Consider the following 8,963-nt stretch of genomic DNA (forward strand, 5'->3'; position numbering starts at 1 on the left):
ATTTCTGGCACATTACATAAAAGATATTTTCTTATTTTTCTCTCACTTTATTTGTCTAAACTGGGATCAAAAAATAAAACACACACACACACACACAAAAAAAACACCTCACAGACCAAGTGATAAAAAGCAAATTGTCATTATACTGTGAGTGGTTACTTACACTAATGCTCTCAGAATAATTCTAAAGCAGTTTCAAGGAAGAAAAATATGGGTTATTGTATTTTATAAATACTGATAAATAAACTTCAGAGATGCAAAGTCTTATTTCTTCTTGGAAATTATTCTTTATAAATGTCCATTTTAAAAAATCAAATCTGAAACATTTCTTTCTCAAGAGATTTTTCTTACAAAAATGGAACTGTTTTAATATTAAAACAAGTGACTGCAGGTACTCATGCTACATACCAAACTATACTGCAAAGTAAGAGAAGAAACAAAATAGTGATGTTTCCTACCGAGATCAAATTGATTTTAAAGTTCTATGATAAAAATGATGCAAACTGAGAACAATTTCTTCATGATGCATGCACCAAATATTATCAATAAATTAAGTACTTGTGGCAAACTGGTATAGTAAAGAACTTGCTTTTAAATATTGCAGAGTACTGGGGCGGCTGGGAGGTTCAGTCAGTTAACTATCTGACTATTGGTTTCAGTCCCAGGTCACGATCTCACCGTTTGTGAGTTCAAGCCCTGAATCGGGTCTGCAGCTGGCAGTGCAGAGCCTGCATGGGATTCTCTCCCTCTTCTCTCTCGCTGCCCTTACCCCACTCAGACTCTCTCTCAAAATAAATAAACAAAATCAATCAATCAATCTTGGGGAGTATAAATGAACACACAAAGAACATGTCACATCTCTCTTACCTGTAGACCAAAAATGAAAATATGATTTTAAACCTTTAAATATCTGAGTAAATAACTGGAGGCACCATAAAATAAGCTGCTGACAATGCAAAGTATTTACAAAACACTTCAAACACAATAGTTTAAATAAGATTGTTTAATAAATCCACCAGGCTTTTACTAAAGTGTGACTTTTTTTCCAATTTGAAAACCGAAATCCAACTCAATGTTATAAAGTGTGCATATCTGACCCAACTGTGATGTTATAAAAATTTACTGTCAACAAAAAAATGTTCAAATATCAATTACTGCTTTGTTAGAAGTACAGGAATGTACACATGCATATCACTGCAAAGCTCTGCTGTATCAACACTTTTTAAAAACTAACTTCTGCTAGAGATTGTTAGGAGACCTAGAGTGAGGGAATTACAGATATTTTTTTTTTTAAGGAGAAAAGAAACTGGCTAAAAAGGCAAAGAGAAGTCAAGGACCACTGCCCTGTGCAATGTCCACCCTGATTCTCACAGAGAAGCATTAACTGGGAGGCATTATAAAGGGAGTGTCATGTTTTACCCACTTCCAGCACTGACCTCCAAGTCCTCTCCTACCACATAACCCCAAGAAATCCATCTCAAGGAAAAGACCTATCAAAGAAGTATGTACACAATAACACAAAGAAAGAACATGCTTTCTTATTTAACGGGGATTTTAGTCCAAAAAAGCTACAGGAGACTAAAAATTTACAAATAAATGGATTATCCCATAAATTCTATCATTAACCTTTTCCTCGTAACACACACACTCCACATACACACTTTTAGTCCAACTGTCTATTCCAGTTATTTTGCTTTCTGATTTTGCTCTAGATTCCATTTTTCTCCCCAGAGTTTAGATTTTAGAGTCCGCTCACAAGTCCGTTTTATTCTGATTTCACCTCTGTATTAAATCTTTTTAAAATAACTATTCAAAATGATCTACCTAAGCTAACCATCTCTAAACACCCTGTCCCTAATTAATCTATGACTTCCTCATTATTACAGCACTGCCATGTAAAAATGCCGGGTCTTAGATTTTGAAATTCCCTGAAGGGCAGCTAACAGGGGCAATACCAAAGACTTTCACTGACCTCAAGTTCTAGAACGCTGAGCCGTTCCAGAAACACAATTAAACTCCTCTTTTCTGCAGAGTCCACCATTCTCAGAGCTTTTAGTCCTGCATCTGTAAAATAAACACATTTCTACTTGTAACATATGCCACAGTGGTACTGCACTCACTATTAATATTAAACACTATTTCTTATACGGGCACACCTTGGAGGCATTACACGTCCAGTTCTAGACCACCGCACTAACGTATCGCCAACAAAAGGAGTCAAAAGAATTTTTTGGTTTCCCAGTACACAAAAAGGTTATGTTTTTAAAAATTTTTTTTTTCAACGTTTATTTATTTTTGGGACAGAGAGAGACAGAGCATGAATGGGGGAGGGGCAGAGAGAGAGGGAGACACAGAATCGGAAACAGGCTCCAGGCTCTGAGCCATCAGCCCAGAGCCCGACGCGGGGCTCGAACTCACAGACCGCAAGATCGTGACCTGGCTGAAGTCAGACGCTTAACCGACTGCGCCACCCAGGCGCCCCAGGTTATGTTTTTTTAAAAAAAATTTGTAACATTTATTTATTATTGAGAGACAGAGAGACACAGAGCATGAGCAGGGGAGGGGTAGAGAGAGGGGGAGACATAGAATCTGAAGTAGGCTCCAGGCTCTGAGCTGTCAGCACAGAGCCCAACACAGGACTCGAACTCACAAACCGCGAGATCATGACCTGAGCAGAAGTCGGTCACTGAACCAACTGAGCCACCCAGGCACCCCCAGAAAGGTTATGTTTATGCTACGCAGTAGCCTATAAAGTGTATGATGGCATTATGTCTAAAGAAACCATGTACATACTTTAATTAAAAAGTACTTTGCCAAAAAAATGGGGCGCCTGTGTGGTTCAGTCAGTTAAGCGTCTGACTTTGGCTCAGGTCATGATCTCACGGCTTGTGGGTTCAAGCCCCATGTCAGGCTCTGTGCTGAGAACTCAGAGCCTGGAGCCAGCTTCAGATTCTGTGTCTCCCTCTCTCTGCCTCTCCCCCACTCATGCTCTGTCTCTCTCTTTCTCTCAAAAATTAAAAAAATAAATCACTTTGCCAAAAAATGACTATCGTCTGAGCTTTCTGCAAGTCATATTCACTAATCACCATAACAGATATAATAAGGAAAAATTGTGAGAATTACCAAAACGTGACATAAGAGACACAAAGTGAGCAAACGCTGTTGGAAAAACGGTGCCAACGGACTTGCCCAACACAAGACTGCCACAAACCTTCAATTTGTAAAAACCACAGTATCTTTGAAGCACCATAAAATAAGGCATGCCTGTACTGTAATTTAATTTGGCACGGCTTATAATTATTTCTTCCAATCAGCAGTATTGTTCCTAAGGTCAGAGATTGTTTTCTTCATGTCACTTCAAGACACTAATCACTCCTTTCCACAAAGTGCAAGCTCAACAGGTATTTGATTAACTGAAACTCATCACTTCCTAAGGATTCTCTAAATAGATTATCAACGAAAGTGTATGTTTAATTCCAGCTTCTATCTGTATGATCTTAAGCAAGGTACATGACTTTCTGTCATCTGTAAGAGGAGGGGATTGTTATTTAAATGGCTCCTAAGTTCCTTCCAGTGCCATTAGCGAATCTCATTAGACAAAACCAACCACCAAAGACAGCACTATCTCCATCTAGGTCATCATTATACTTTTTTCGGACGTAAGGGGTCAGCAGTCTTGTGGGCCCAATTACCACCAGTGGAGCTAGGATGGGGGGATGAGGGGGTGGAGGAGAGAAAGTAAATGAAGGAGTAAGAGAAAACAAATGAGTGGTATCACTAAAATGCCACCAGGTGTCACAATTGTTACTGTGTCACCTACTGTTCTCTGATAGAGTTTGGTATGCACAGACATCTTTTAAAACAGCACCTAGAGCCAGATGTGTGGTATCTAAATTTCACCATGACACTCCCACTAGCCTTTCTGGTCCCCTGCATGCTTGTATTGACCTTCCTGAGTAGGGCATGCCTCCCACATAGAAATCTGCAAAGCATTCACTATTAGGTCTTATGTACTAAAATAATTGACTATTGGGGTCCCCAAATTTCCACACGGAAAACAGCAAGGGGAAGTAGAGATTTCATTCAGTCATCTCTTCTGAAATTAATCCATGGACCAAAAGGAGCAATGTTATAAGCCAGTATTGTCCAGGAAAAGTAAAATGCAAACCATATTATGTATTTTTAAATATTTTAGTAACCATATTTAAAAAAAATTTTTAAACAGGTTAAATTAGCTTTAACAATGTATTTCTAAATGAAATATCCAAAATAGTATCATTTGAACATGTAATCAACGTAAAAATTATCCATGGCTATTTTACTTTCTTTGTAGGAAGTTTTTGAAAATGAGAATGTAATTTATACTTACGTCACATCTCAATTTAAACACTAAATTTTCATCAGAAGTACTTAATCTACACTTAGATTTCATGTTTTACAGTTTAAAAAGGTGATGCATATGCACAAGTTGTTTCCAAACATATTTTCCAATAACTGAATCAAGTATCAACTTTAAGAATTTACTGGAATTTGAAATTCAGTTCATTATCACAGCCAGACTGCAGGTGCTTGACAGGGATATGGAGCTAGTGGCTACTGTATTAATGCAGTTACAGGCAACCCTGTCTGACGCCTCGATTTTTTAAAACATGAACTAGATTAGAAGACGTTACCTCTCCAACTAGCAAGTCCTTCTACGACACCCACTAGATGCTCAACTTAATGCCAAGTATTCTCTGCCCCACTACTCATCCTTAAATTGTCAATACTTCAGTGATAATCACTTATCAAGCAGCCCTTCCCAGAGACTGAACAATACTTTTCGCTCAGAGAGAAAGGCACATCTCAATTCAGGAAAAGAATGGAGACACTGACATTCAGAGATATGAAGTTCAGTTCCAAGGTAAAGGTGGAAAATCCTGACATGGTTACTTCTTTGTCAAGGATGTTTGTCCCCCGCAAAAGTTAGTCATTGTTTATGATGAGCCTCTCATGACAGCTGTCACTGCACACACCCTCACATCCTTCATCTTCCTCAAATGCTCCCTCCTAGCCTGCCTCCACAGTCTCCTTGATCTCTAGCAGACTTTTAGAGAACACTCTAGGAGCCCCACTTTAATTCATTCTTAAAAGTACTTGTTATTGTTGACACACCGAAACATATGAATAATTCAGTAAAAGAATCTCGAACCAGCCTATTAATCATTCATTGGTCTAGGTATCCAAATTATCTTGAGAAAAGTTTTTTTTTAATACGCATGATAAGTATCCCCTCCACTCTTCCCCAAAGGAACCAATTACAAATACTACAGTTCCCTCCCTATGTCAAAGTTCAGTGTTGCTCCTGCAGCTGATTTAAAAGTTGATCTTCTAAAGGAGCTGGATTCCTAAGATAGTTCTATTTTGAGCCTTCTTCCTGTTCTGAAGCTAAAGTTGGAAGGGCTTAGGTGGTGATGTCATGAAAGAGAAACTGTTGACTTTTACAGAAGGGTCTTCAGCAGCTCGGGGCTGCTCATATGATAGAACCTGGTGGCGGAGGGGGGGGGGGATGTTCATTTCTCATCTCTTTCCTTTCCCTTCCCTTCCTTGTGAGTCCCAATTATTATTTAGCCAGCAAGAAAACAAGTTCAAATAAGCATGCAAACATATTTACATGTTTTACTCAAAAACGAAGATTGAGAAGGAAAATGCCTCATGCTGGGGAATAATGGTGACCACCTGCTTCTCCACTCTTCATCCCTACCTTCCCAAGGACCCACCACAGGACTACGGGCAGGAAGGGTAGGAGAGACAGCTGGTGAGAAGAATCAACGGATTATTATAAATCTAGGAGGATTGGAGAGGAAAATGCTGGTGGGGATATTCAAGACTGAAAGGAGACCCTTGGGTCCCTTCTCTGCCGCTGCTTTCTCCTCCCTTTTGGAATGGTTGGGTTTGGGACTGGGTGTGTCTTCTGCTTGGGAGGCGTGTTTGGCTCTGAAGAACCAAGAGGGGCCAGGGTGGGGCCCAGGGAAAGGGAGCCAGAGACAGGCTGCTTTAGGCCGGATTCTGGGCTAAGCTCTTAGGGAAAGAAAAAAAGGGGCTGTGAGGAGAGAGCAGACAATTCCATTACACTACCTGGTGCGGAACAAATAACAGCACTGACCGAAGGAGGTCATCTCTCTCCATCTTTAAAGCCAGCAGTTGGCTAGTGGGGTGCAGGTCCAGAGGGAAGAGAAAATCTCAACACATCTGTAAACCACAACTTGCCTGGGTAGGGAGACGGATGTGCCCAGTGCAATCAGCAGGTGAAAGAAGCACTTTCTGGTCAATCCTGGGATGGGGGATTAGCTAAGAACTCTGGGGAACACGGGATTCTCTGGTTTTTCAGCTCACCTCTCCTCCAAAGCGAGAATAAGCACAGGTGTGGTCCTTCTCCAAAAAGGTGGCAGCTGGCATGCGGGTAGCTGAGTGAGGGAAAAGATTCCTTGGCCCGGGAAGGCAGGGAGAAGCCGTGGGTTCAGTTGCGGCCAGGAGCAGGCGATCTCCAAGTCCCTTCCCCCTTCTTGAAAACCGAACAGGACCGGCAGAAATTACAACAACGCACCCCCCCCCCAATAATGTTTCTAATAAAAGAAACACCCTCCCATGCCTACTTAAAAAACTGCACTCTCTGGTTGATGAAAATAAGCAGGTGAACCCGGAGAGAAGCGGGAAAAGACTGGAGATGGGAGAAAGAACGTACCGAGAAATCGAGGCTTCCTCGCCCTCCCTGCACACCCCCTCCCCTCCAGCCCGGGAGAATCTGCGTGGCAGGTTGCAAGCTAAAAATGCCACACTGACAGACATCCCCCTCCCCGCCTCGCGTCCATTCTCCCTCCTACCCTAGGGTCCAGCGTCCCGGCCTCGTGGTAGCGTCCGGTCCCTGGACGCCGCGCGGGGCTCCCCCTCACCCCGGACCGCCGCCGCCGCGGGGACTCCGTTCTTCCTCTCTCCTCCCTCCCTCCTCCTCCGCCTCCTCCTCGCAGACTCCTCCCGCCGGATCCTTCATGTAAACAACATCCAGGCTCTATTTACAGTCGCCGCCGGACGGCGAGGAACCCACGCCAGCACCCTAGAAGAAGGCGGGGGTGGGGGAAAAGCGAGTGCGCAACATTTACACACGCACCCCGCCCCGCCCCTCCGCGCCGCGCCGCTCCCCTCCGAGGGGCCGGAGCGGGGCGTCGGGGGCCACCCGCGCCCTCACCCGACCTGCGCCGCTCCACGCACCCCAGCGAGGGCCGGAGGACAACCGCGGAAATGCCCATGGGCGAGGCCGCCCCCCCCCCCCCAACCCCGCAAGAAAAACACACACGCCTCAACAACAACAAACCCAGCCGGGCAACACACGCTCGAAGTCCGGGAGGGAGTGCGGAGCCCAGGCCCGCCCCGTGCCACCGCCCTAGCGCCCGCTGCCTACCCCGCGGCGGCGAACTGCTTGCGGTCCAGGGAGGCGGCTGAAGGCAGGCGCCCAGCGCCGGGCAGCGGCGCGCCCTCGGCCCCCGCCGCCACCCGGCCCGCCCTCGGCCCGCCCCCCGCGCGGGCGCCTAGCCGGCCGAGCCCCGCGGCTGCGTGTGCGTGTGCGCGCGCGCCGCGGCCAGCTTCACAGGAACGGCTCTCGTCGCCCCCGCCGCTTCCCGCGTCCCCGGCCGGCTCCGGCGCGCCGCCACACCGCGCCAGGAGCGCAGCGGCCAGCGCTCCGCCGCGGCGCCCGGGCGCGCACACGGACGCAGACCCTCGGCGGCACGGAGCCCCGCGCGGTCGCTTGCGGCCCGCCGGCGCCCGGTCCCGCGCGCGCCCGGCCGCCCCCGCGCCCGGCCCGCCGCCCCCCACGCCCACCTGCGCCCCCGGGGGTCCTGGGCCCCCCCTTCCTTTGTTCTTCCCGCTATTTGCATGAGGATTATCTAATGACGCAGCAAGGCTCGCCACAACGTGACCGTCGCCATTTTTCTGTTTTTATTCTATCTCTGCCATGTGATAGATGGGGGGGGAGGGTTTGGAAAAGGGAGAGAGACAGGTTTAAAAAAAAAAAAAACTTCCGGGTCTCATGACCGGGAAGGGAGAAAAACAAAAGGGAGACGAGACGCAACTCCTGGGGAAAGATACGTGTGTGTGTGTGTGTGTGTGTGTGTGTGTGTGTGTGTGTGCGCGCGCGCGCGTGTGTGTGTGTGTGTGTGTGTGTGTGTGTGTACGCGCGTGCACACGCGCGCCCTTCTCTCTTCTGGTCCTAGAAGGGAGGCTCCCGCAGCGGACTGGGAGCATCCTCCCATCTAGGGAGCCCAGTGACCCCGTGGGTCCAGGTCGCACCCTCTAGCTGTGGCGAAGCGCGTCGTGGTCCCACAGTCGCTGCAAACGCTCCGCGAAGCTGTCAGCTTGGTCCCTTCTGGCCGCCTCCACTTGGTCTTCCACCCTGGAGCTCGCGCCCTCGCTCCCAGGCGGGTGTAAGGTTCTGGGTTACGTTCTGGGAAGTCTCAGCATAAACGGAGGAAATAATAAAGTTTAAAGGCTACTGGATTTCCTGAGTTTTAAGATAGTTTGTCTCGATGCTGTTGTTTATGACAACCGCGTGGCAACGCCAGACAGAATTTAATATTCCTTGCAATCCTTCCTTTCTCAACCCCCTTTTCTCTCCCCAAAGCCGGACACACCCTTACGTGGTGTTCCAAGGGGGGGTGGGGGGGTAGTTATGTAGGGACGGATCATTCGTCATGGCTTGATTTATTTTGTAAGAAATTTTTAGTAAGTGTTTTTTCAGGGCCAGGGAGCATTGTTTTAAGACAGTTGCGTGCAGCAAGGTGGATTCGTCTTACACTGATCGTATTCACATTTGGAGGACGTGATAGACATGTCATTCTCTCCCAAGTCTCGTGTTCACGGTTGCTGGAAAAAACAAAGTATTTGGGAGCTCTGCCACATTTTTCAATGAGATACAAATTTTTTTTGTT

General features: G+C 46.4%; 1 protein-coding gene and 1 pseudogene across 3 annotated transcripts in view; both read right to left on the bottom strand.

The window, feature by feature from the left end:
• The window catches only part of LOC122479410, a 27,966-nt pseudogene extending 21,528 nt beyond the window's left edge, over nucleotides 1-6,438 (bottom strand).
• JAK1 (Janus kinase 1) overlaps nucleotides 1-6,971 on the bottom strand; it is a 237,332-nt gene extending 230,361 nt beyond the window's left edge. The window contains exons 1-3 of one of the 3 annotated variants that reach the window (XM_043575179.1): nucleotides 6,864-6,971; nucleotides 6,376-6,544; nucleotides 1,973-2,064 (exon numbers count right to left, since the gene is read on the bottom strand). The gene's annotated coding sequence lies outside the window, so the exon portion shown is untranslated. The remainder of the gene's footprint in view (nucleotides 1-1,972; nucleotides 2,065-6,375; nucleotides 6,545-6,863) is intronic. The other 2 variants (XM_043575182.1, XM_043575181.1) reach the window with 2 other exon arrangements.
• Between the last annotated feature and the right edge of the window lie 1,992 nt (nucleotides 6,972-8,963).

Source organism: Prionailurus bengalensis, chromosome C1, assembly GCF_016509475.1.
Source record: "Prionailurus bengalensis isolate Pbe53 chromosome C1, Fcat_Pben_1.1_paternal_pri, whole genome shotgun sequence".
Lineage (NCBI taxonomy): Eukaryota > Metazoa > Chordata > Mammalia > Carnivora > Felidae > Prionailurus > Prionailurus bengalensis.